Source organism: Gossypium hirsutum, chromosome A13 (genome assembly GCF_007990345.1).
Source record: "Gossypium hirsutum isolate 1008001.06 chromosome A13, Gossypium_hirsutum_v2.1, whole genome shotgun sequence".
Lineage (NCBI taxonomy): Eukaryota > Viridiplantae > Streptophyta > Magnoliopsida > Malvales > Malvaceae > Gossypium > Gossypium hirsutum.
This window is the reverse complement of record NC_053436.1, coordinates 34776255-34785361: the sequence shown is the minus strand read 5'-3', so window position 1 is coordinate 34785361 and position 9107 is coordinate 34776255. Positions and strand designations below refer to the sequence as shown.

At 39.7% G+C, this 9107-nt stretch overlaps 1 pseudogene; it reads right to left on the bottom strand.

The window, feature by feature from the left end:
- Window positions 1-2524: 2524 nt before the first annotated feature.
- Window positions 2525-6537, bottom strand: LOC121212741 (uncharacterized; annotated as a pseudogene).
- Window positions 6538-9107: the final 2570 nt, after the last annotated feature.

Sequence of the window (9107 nt, the reverse complement as noted above, 5' to 3'; positions counted from 1 at the left end):
CGTGGCAACACTATCTTTGGCCCAAAGAATTCGTCATACATACCGATCACGAATCCTTGAAGTACTTAAAGGGTCAACACAAGTTGAATAAGCGGCATGCTAAGTGGGTAGAATTTCTCGAATCTTTTCCATATGTTATTAAATATAAAAAAGGTAAGGAAAACGTAGTGGCTGATGCACTATCTCGAAGGTATGCGTTGTTAAATATTTTGGATGCTAAGTTAATGGGGTTTGTATTTCTTAAAGATTTATATGTCAACGATGCTGACTTTAGTGAATTCTTTAGGTTATGCGCAAAGGGAGCTTACGAGAAGTACTATCGACATGATGGGTACTTGTTCCGAGAAGGAAAGCTTTGTATACCCCAAGGTTCCGTACGAGAAGTGTTGATCGAAGAATCTCATAGTGGAGGATTAATGGGGCACTTCGGAGTTGCAAAGACGTTAGCCATGCTCAACGAACATTTCTTTTGGCCTAAGATGCGACGAGATGTCGAACGGTTTTGTAATCGATGCATTGCATGCAAACGGGCTAAGTCACGAATTAAGCCCCATGGTTTGTATAAGCCATTGCCTATTCCCGAAACCCCTTGGTCTGATATCTCAATGGATTTCGTGCTAGGTTTACCGAGGAGTAAAAATGGCCGAGATTCAATATTTGTGGTTGTAGATAGGTTCTCAAAAATGGCTCATTTTATAGCATGTCATAAAACTGATGATGCCGTGAATATTGCTAATTTATTTTTCAAAGAAGTGGTCAGGTTGCATGGCATGCCTAGGACGATTGTGTCCGACCGAGACGCGAAGTTTCTTAGCCATTTTTGGAGGACACTATGGGGCGCCTTGGAACGAAGTTGCTGTTTTCAACCACTTGCCATCCGCAAACGGACGGCCAAACCGAAGTGGTCAATTGGATTTTGTCTACATTGCTTCGAGCTATCATCCGAAAAAATTTGAAGGCTTGGGAAGAATGTTTACCACATGTGGAGTTTGCGTATAATCGAGCTATTCACTCAGCTACTGATACGAGCTCGTTTCGGATGTAAAGACGAGTCGTAATCTTTCCCGATCGAAATTAGGTAGTATCGGAATTGAATCAAATTCAAGTCTTGGTGTTTGAAGTTGGATGGCTTTAGGAACAAAGGAGTTTAATGGGTTGTTGTTTGCTGGGTAATTCGATGAAACAAGATCGAACCCTTATTATCAAATAAGGACCCGGGCTTAAGGTTTCAAAGAAAGAAATGGAAATAGGATAAAAATCGAGACCCTCTATTTAGCAAAATAGGAACCTACGGTATGAAGATCGCCACACCAATGGGTGATAAGTTCGAACAAAGTCAGATTGACGCCACTCGTTGAAGATAAGTCAATTTGAGCTTTGGAGAATAAAGAGAGTGAATTTCTCACTAAAATTATATTTCATTCAGAAATTTGGCAAAAAGTCCTTTTACAAGAAATTCAACAACTATTTATAGCCTTTCTACTAGTAGCCGAATGGACAAATTCAAGACTTAGTTTCTAAGTAAACAATGAACTAAAATTCAGCATGAATGCAAAATTATTAGCCCATGTAGATTCGGCTGAATGAGAGCTCCAATGGTCATCTTCTAGATGGGAAAATGCACCTTGAACATCTTGGATGTGCATGAATAGGCTAGGTTCGATCAATGATCATAATGGGGTCATTCATGAAGCAACTATTGCTGAAAAATTACCATCATTAATTAGCAACTTGAACAGTCATTTGGAAGTGTGAATGGACGGTTTTGAATGACCATAAGGTGTGAACATCATGAACCGAATAGCCACAATGTACCCAGCAATGTGAAGGAAATAAATGGCAGCTTTGGAGAATGGAAAATCATCTCTTTTGGCCGAATGGTCACTTAGAGAACTTCAACAATCAGCACACCATCTTTAATATAGTCCATGCATGCATCATTTGGTGCATTGAACCCAACATGCATGCATCTTCACATCCATTAAATCTTCATGCATGAATCTGCCCAATGAATCTTCAAATTCGGCTGTACCTAAAAACACACATGAACTTAATTAATTTCAATCAAATTAAGCTGAACTAAGTAAATACATAATGTGAACATCCTAATTTAACATTGAAACAACTTAAATATTAATAAAGCATGACACAAATTCGGTTGAACAGATTTAAAACATGTAATAATTTAGACAAACTAAATGAAATCAAGACATCTTTAATGTAACTAAATTAAGACATATTAAACACTTATATTAAATAAAAACATATTAATAAGCTGTAATAAGACTTAATTAAATGCTTATTTAATTGGTTTAAAATCCAGCAGCAATTTAATTAGCTAGAACGAATTTCAACTTCAAAGAAGTTGAAAATATTCAGCTCGTCTTTAAGCTCTTTGCTTTCATTTTCCTCAATCCGTTCCACCAATGCTAAAATAGCATCTTTAAATCGTTTAGCTCTAGCTCGCGTTATCGGACCAATGGACGTTAAAAGTCGCGCTAACATTATATTCACCAGGCAAGTCCAATTTATAAGAATTGTCATTAATTCGTTCAAGGACTTGAAACGGTCCATCCCCTCTCGGAAGTAGTTTAGATCGTCGTTGCATAGGAAATCTTTCCTTGCCATATGCAACCACACCCAATCTCCCGGCTCGAACACAACTCGTTTACGACCTTTGTTAGCATGTTGTTCATAGTTCTTGGTCCTTGCCTCAATGTTTTCTCGAACTCGTTGGTGCAATTGCTTGACGAAATCAGCTTTACGCTTTCCATCTACATGCACAAATTGGTTAGAAGGCAATGGCATTAAATCTAATGGTGTTAACGGATTGAAACCATAAACGATTTCAAAAGGAGAAAATTTGGTAGCTGAGTGAATAGCTCTATTATACGCAAACTCCACATGTGGTAAACATTCTTCCCAAGCCTTCAAATTTTTCCGGATGATAGCTCGAAGCAATGTAGACAAAATCCGATTGACCACTTCGGTTTGGCCGTCCGTTTGCGGATGGCAAGTGGTTGAAAACAGCAACTTCGTTCCAAGGCGCCCCCATAGTGTCCTCCAAAAATGGCTAAGAAACTTCGCGTCTCGGTCGGACACAATCGTCCTAGGCATGCCATGCAACCTGACCACTTCTTTGAAAAATAAATTAGCAATATTCACGGCATCATCAGTTTTATGACAGGCTATAAAATGAGCCATTTTTGAGAACCTATCTACAACCACAAATATTGAATCTCGGCCATTTTTACTCCTCGGTAAACCTAGCACGAAATCCATTGAGATATCAGACCAAGGGGTTTCGGGAATAGGCAATGGCTTATACAAACCATGGGGCTTAATTCGTGACTTAGCCCGTTTGCATGCAATGCATCGATTACAAAACCGTTCGACATCTCGTCGCATCTTAGGCCAAAAGAAATGTTCGTTGAGCATGGCTAACGTCTTTGCAACTCCGAAGTGCCCCATTAATCCTCCACTATGAGATTCTTCGATCAACACTTCTCGTACGGAACCTTGGGGTATACAAAGCTTTCCTTCTCGGAACAAGTACCCATCATGTCGATAGTACTTCTCGTAAGCTCCCTTTGCGCATAACCTAAAGAATTCACTAAAGTCAGCATCGTTGACATATAAATCTTTAAGAAATACAAACCCCATTAACTTAGCATCCAAAATATTTAACAACGCATACCTTCGAGATAGTGCATCAGCCACTACGTTTTCCTTACCTTTTTATATTTAATAACATATGGAAAAGATTCGAGAAATTCTACCCACTTAGCATGCCGCTTATTCAACTTGTGTTGACCCTTTAAGTACTTCAAGGATTCGTGATCGGTATGTATGACGAATTCTTTGGGCCAAAGATAGTGTTGCCACATCTCTAAGGCTCGAATCAACGAATAGAGCTCCTTGTCATAAGTCGGATAGTTTAAGACGGCACCATTGAGTTTCTCGCTAAAATAGGCAATAGGCCGTCCATCTTGCATCAACACAGCTCCAATGCCTAAACCTGAGGCATCACATTCTAACTCGAAGGTTTTATCAAAATTAGGCAAAGCTAATAACGGTGCATGAGTTAGACAATCTTTAATTTTCAAAAAGGATTTTTCTTGTTCCTCTCCCCAAACGAAGTTGGAATTCTTACGAATAACTCCAGTCAAGGGTGCGGCTAAGGTGCTGAAGTTTGGCACGAATCGACGGTAAAAACTTGCTAATCCATGGAAACTTCGGACTTGGGAGACATTCGTCGGACGGGGCCATTCTTGGATCGCCTTGATCTTCTCTTGATCGACTTCAAGGCCCTCCGAACTAACAACGAAACCTAAAAACACAACCTTGTTAGTGCAAAATTCACATTTCTTTAAATTAGCATACAAAGTTTCTTTCCTCAATACTTCCAAAACAGCCTTCAAATGTAAAACATGATCATCTAAATTTTTACTATAAACTAATATATCATCGAAGTATACGACGCAAAATCTACCAATAAAAGGTCTTAGAACGTGATTCATAAGCCTCATGAACGTGCTTGGGGCGTTCGTTAAGCCAAATGGCATAACGAGCCATTCGTAAAGCCCATGCTTCGTTTTAAACGCAGTCTTCCATTCATCACCCTCACGCATCCGTATTTGGTGATAACCACTCTTAAGATCAATTTTTGAAAACAGACTTGCGCCACTTAGCTCGTCAAGCATATCATCCAATCGTGGTATAGGATGACGATACTTGATAGTTATCTTGTTTATAGCACGGCAGTCCACGCACATCCTCCACGTTCCATCCTTTTTCGGGACAAGCAAAACAGGCACGGCGCATGGACTAAGGCTTTCGCGCACATAGCCCTTTTCAAGGAGTTCATTTACTTGCTTTTGTAATTCTTTCGTCTCTTCAGGATTGCTCCGGTAAGCAGGTCGGTTTGGAATCGCAGCTCCCGGCACAAGATCTATTTGGTGTTCGATTCCACGAATAGGTGGTAACCCACTCGGGATTTCTTCCGGGAATACGTCTCGAAATTCCTGCAACACAGACAAAATAGAAGAGGGCAACTTATCATCAAATTCGTTAGTGCCAAGCAAGCTCTCCTTGTACAAAAGAACCAATAATGGTTGTTTCAATAACATCGATTTTCGAACTTCTCTCTCTTTTACAAACAAATTCTTTTTTCATTTTCATCACTCGTTTCTTTTTCTTTTGAATCACTCTCTCTTTTTTTATCACTCATCTTTTTGTTTTTCTTCTTTCTTCACTCTTTTCTTTATTCTTTTCATTTTTTTGCTCTCTCTCGATTTCTTTTGATTTTTCAATCGAACTCCTCATTTTGAGTTGATCTTCATACACTTGTTTCGGTGATAATGGAGCTAACGTCACCATTCGTCCCATGTGTTTAAAGAGTATCGGTTTGTATATCCGTCATGAATCGCTCGCTTGTCGAATTGCCAAGGCCTCCCCAAAAGAAGATGCCCCGCATGCATTGGTACGACGTCACACATAACTTCATCTTGATACTTCCCAATTGTAAACGAAATCAACACTTGCTTCGTTACCTTCAATTCTCCACCATCGTTAAGCCATTGGAGTTTATACGGATGGGGATGTTTAATGGTGGCCAATCCGAGTTTCTCCACCATCATTGAACTTGCCACATTTGTACAACTTCCCCCATCAATTATAACGCAACAAATCTTACCTTGCACTTGACATCGCGTATGAAAAATGTTTTCGCGTTGTTGATCGTTTTCGGCACCTTGCAAAGTAAGGCTTCTCTTTACCACCAATATTTCTCCATTTTCGCTTGTTCAACATCTTCTTCATCTTCGGTTTGTTCAATGGCCTCCTTCTCTTGTTCACTTTCAGATTCAATCTCGCCATCGTCTCGAACAAACATCACATTCTGATTTGGACATTGGCTCGCATGTGGCCCCTTCCAAGGCATTTGAAACATTTTATGTCTCGAGATCGACTTGGTTGGGCTTCCATCTTTCCTTTACTCGTTTCGGCAATCGGTTTGTTGAACTTGGTGGCACCACTTACTTCTTTGTTTCGGCTTGGTATGTCACGTTTGTTGGTCCCTTGCCCCCACCTAGGCATAGAAGAAGTGTTAGAGAAAGTTCGTGACGTACCTTTTCTTTTTAGTTGTTTTTCGACCTTTATGGCCATATGGACCATATCAATAACCTCAACATAGTGGTGTAGTTCGACGATATTTGCGATATCTCGGTTAAGGCCGGCGAGAAATCGAGCCATGGTGGCTTCTCGATCTTCCTCCACATCGGCGCGGATCATGGCCACTTCCATTTCTTTGTAATAATCCTCCACGCTTCGTTGGCCTTGAGTTAAGCTTTGGAGCTTTTGATACAACTCCCGGTGATAGTAAGCAGGAATAAAACGCTTTCTCATTATTGCTTTCATTTCCGCCCATGTAGACACGGGACGTTCTCCATTGCGTCTTCGGCTCAACGTGAGTTGATCCCACCATATTATTGCATAGTCGGAGAATTCTATAGCAGCTAACTTCACCTTTTTGCTTTCCGAGTAATTGTGGCACTCGAAAACTAATTCCACCTTCTTCTCCCATTCAAGATAGGCCTCGGGATCCGATCTTCCTTGAAAAGCAGGAATCGCCATTTTAATATTCTTTAAATCATCATCGGGCCTCTCTCGATCTCTTTGTTCTCGTGCTCGATGACCTCGTCTCCTTGCACTTTGTCGTGAACCTCGATCACTTTCATCGTCACTTTGTTCATATAGATCATTTGCATGTTGCCATGGACGTTCTCGCTCTCTTCTCGGAATAGGAGGGGTGTTCGCACGTTGGCTTTGTTCCTCCATTTGTTCCATTCGTTCATTGAGAGAATCGAATTGAGGTTGGAACAGACGAGAGATTTCTCGTACGATTGCTTGGACTTGGAGATCGGGCACTCCACCTCCGGGAACGTTTCTCCTCGGTTGAAGGTTTACTCCTCCACCAGCAGCATTCGAAGCTCCTCCACTTGTTGCTCGACGATCCGGACTCCTAGACATGTTTAAAATAAGAACAAAATATTTCCTCACCACAAAAACCTCACAAATTCGCTCACAAGAAAAAAAATTCACTCCTCTCGTGTTTCACTCTATTTTCGGCTTTTATCTTGATGTACTCTCTTGCCTTTTACCTCTCAAATCCAACTCTCGATATTCTAAAAAGCTACCTTAGACTTATCCCACTTGTGGGTCGGCTTCAAAGGCTAAACAAAGGAAAATCGTATGGTTTAGGGTAGGCTCGAAAGAAAGAAAGGTTTAAAGATGTGGCGTATAAAATGAATTCACGAATTGAAATTTTTTTTTAATAGTGTGAAATTTCACTCAAAGGGGTATAAAAGGGTGTATAATATGATTTCGGAAAAATTTTTGTTGAAGTGTTTCCAGACTCTTTTTTTTTTACGGATATTTCACGTTCTTTTCGTACGCACCTAGACCGTATGCAATTTTTTTTTGCAATTTTTTTTCGAATTTTTTTTTTCGAACTTTTTTTTAACTTTTTTTTTCGAGCTACGATTTACGTACCTATTTAGCTAGTCCATGGAAACCTAAAAACAACCTTGGTGCGGCTAAGGTGCTGAAGTTTGGCACGAATCGACGGTAAAACTTGCTAATCCATGGAAACTTCGGACTTGGAGACATTCATCGGACGGGCCATTCTTGGATCGCCTTGACTTCTCTTGATCGACTTCAAGCCCTCCGAACTAACAACGAAACTAAAAACACAACCTTGTTAGTGCAAAATTCACATTTCTTTAATTAGCATACAAGTTTTTTTCAATACTTCCAAACAGCTTTCAAATGTAAACATGATCATCTAAATTTTACTATAACAATATATCATCGAAGTATACGAGCAAATCTACCAAAAAGTCTTAGAACGTGATCATAGCCATGAACGTGCTTGGGCGTTCGTTAACAATGCATAACGAGCATTCGTAAGCCATGCTTCGTTTTTTTTTTTTTTAAGCTACGATTACGTACCTAATTAGCTAGCTCTGATACCAACTGATACGAGCTCGTTTCGGATGTAAATACGAGTCGTAATCTTTCCCGATCGAAATTAGGTAGTATCGGAATTGAATCAAATTCAAGTCTTGGTGTTTGAAGTTGGATGGCTTTAGGAACAAAGGAGTTTAATGGGTTGTTGTTTGCTGGGTAATTCGATGAAACAAGATCGAACCCTTATTATCAAATAAGGACCCGGCTTAAGGTTTCAAAGAAAGAAATGGAAATAGGATAAAAACCGAGACCCTCTATTTAGCAAAATAGGAACCTACGGTATGAAGATCGCCACACCAATGGGTGATAAGTTCGAACAAAGTCAGATTGACGCCACTCGTTGAAGATAAGTCAATTTGAGCTTTGGAGAATAAAGAGAGTGAATTTCTCACTAAAATTATATTTCATTCAGAAATTTGGCAAAAAGTCCTTTTACAAGAAATTCAACAACTATTTATAGCCTTTCTACTAGTAGCCGAATGGACAAATTCAAGACTTAGTTTCTAAGTAAACAATGAACTAAAATTCAGCATGAATGCAAAATTATTAGCCCATGTAGATTCGGCTGAATGAGAGCTCCAATGGTCATCTTCTAGATGGGAAAATGCACCTTGAACATCTTGGATGTGCATGAATAGGCTAGGTTCGATCAATGATCATAATGGGGTCATTCATGAAGCAACTATTGCTGAAAAATTACCATCATTAATTAGCAACTTGAACAGTCATTTGGAAGTGTGAATGGACGGTTTTGAATGACCATAAGGTGTGAACATCATGAACCGAATAGCCACAATGTACCCAGCAATGTGAAGGAAATAAATGGCAGCTTTGGAGAATGGAAAATCATCTCTTTTGGCCGAATGGTCACTTAGAGAACTTCAACAATCAGCACACCATCTTTAATATAGTCCATGCATGCATCATTTGGTGCATTGAACCCAACATGCATGCATCTTCACATCCATTGAATCTTCATGCATGAATCTGCCCAATGAATCTTCAAATTCGGCTGTACCTAAAAACACACATGAACTTAATTAATTTCAATCAAATTAAGCTGAACTAAGTAAATACAT